This window comes from Alligator sinensis, unplaced genomic scaffold, assembly GCF_000455745.1.
Source record: "Alligator sinensis unplaced genomic scaffold, ASM45574v1 scaffold282_2, whole genome shotgun sequence".
In the NCBI taxonomy this organism is placed as follows: Eukaryota; Metazoa; Chordata; order Crocodylia; family Alligatoridae; genus Alligator; species Alligator sinensis.
In genome coordinates this window covers 4,388,254-4,390,107 of record NW_005841879.1, presented here as the reverse complement: position 1 = coordinate 4,390,107, position 1,854 = coordinate 4,388,254, and positions in this window count along the sequence as shown.

Sequence of the window (1,854 nt, the reverse complement as noted above, 5' to 3'; positions counted from 1 at the left end):
CCTTGCAATCAAAAGCCCCTTCTTCAAGTTTCCCCTTCCCAGGCACTGGGTGCCTGCTCCTGTCCCGGCTCCCGCCCTGCCCAGCGCCCCCGCCGCCGCGCTGCTTCTCATCCCCCCCCCCAAAAAAAAAGCAAGCCCCAGAGATCTGGGGACATTTGGGGTATTCATTAACCTCGCGAAGAGGAACAGCAGCATTATTACTCACCTCGGAGGCGCCCTGCCCCCGACACTATCTGAGGGTTCATTGTAAAAGGATTAAAAGTTAAAGACCTTCATCTTATGATTCTTGCATTTAATCTTCGTGGCGCCTGAAAGACATGCTGAATGGATGATCACATTTAAAATATTCCCAATGTCGGCTACCTTCGGACTCCGGGGCAGGGCAAACACACGTAATTTATTTCTAGAAGAAAGGGGATATTGAGATGTTTTAAAGTTTTCTGAACCACCGGCCCCATGTCTATTTGTTAGGTTCTGACAAATACCCAAATAACATTGAAATCAGCCATTCATCACAGATGAATTTATGCAAAACCTTCTGCGCCCGGGGCCAATATTTTTTTAGACACCGTTTCACTTGCAAAAAAAAAAAAAAAAGCCAAAAGCAAGAGTTTTTCATGACGGGTAAACACGAGAATTATGTGAACAGAAACTATTTCATGCTGGGATGGCAGCCAGGGACTTGGGAATGTCAACAAAAGTTCCCCGAAGGTTGAACATGTCACTGGATTACAATAAGACGTCCTTTCCCCTGTTAGCAAACCTCACTAAAGGACTATTCCCACTAGCTACCTTCTCTTCTCACCCAGTCATGCAGAGGTCTGTAATTGCTGCAATTACTGCTGGGACTTCATGCAGACACTGCTTCTGACTCTTGGTTAAAGGTTAAAATGACTCTGTCTACCTGTGTGTGCTACATGCATGTTATTTTTAACCTGACTGTATTCCTGCAATCAGTGAACAGATATAGCATATATTATATATTCCTTCTTATTAACAGCTCCCTATTATTAATAAACTCTTGGGGGTGTTATATCCAAGAAAGGCAAAAAGATGCATTTCCACAGTTCATCCTGTTTTGTTTCCTGTTTGCTTCCCCCTCCCCTCCCTTTTTTTTCTTTCTTGGTCCTGTCAACCCATCAGCTGGCAGAATAAAAATAGAAAAGGAGGGGGAATGGGCTAGTCTGTCAGGTTTGCTTTCTTATTCTCTTGCCTGACTGTTGAAATATATCTGGCTTTTAGGGGAAGTACTCTGAATCCCAGCAAACAAACTAACCCAAAACTTGCTGATGAAGGATGACACCTTTTTCTTGACAGTGGATTCTATAACATGCTTTTAAATCAGAACCTGACTTGGGCATCCTCCTACCTGAACCCAAGACATTATAGAACAATTAATTTGCATGGTGGGTGCCATTCATAGGGGGTACCCTGAAAGGATCTTTACAAGGGGTGTTGTAAGCAAATAAAACAGACTGCTGAAGGGGAGATTTAAGCTACGACTCCCTTTCCTCTCACATTTGTACTCTCTCAAAGCACTATGGAGTATTAAAGAAAGACCGGGACTCTATTCCCAGCTCTGCCACAGTCTTCCTGAGTGACCTTGGGTGAGCTGCTTAATCTCTCAGTTATGGCATCTGCAAAATGGGGTGAGACTCCTTCCTTCCTTCCAGCCCTGCCTTTCTTGCCTATTTAGGTGGATCCTGCTGAGAAAAGGGTTTTTGACGACACTTCTTCGTACAGTCTTGCATAGCAGAGTCTGATCTTAATGGAGACCTCTAGGTACTACTAAATTCCTTATGTAGTCCATCTCCTTTACCACTGCTTCACTGTAGGAGTATAGGTCAGAAATAA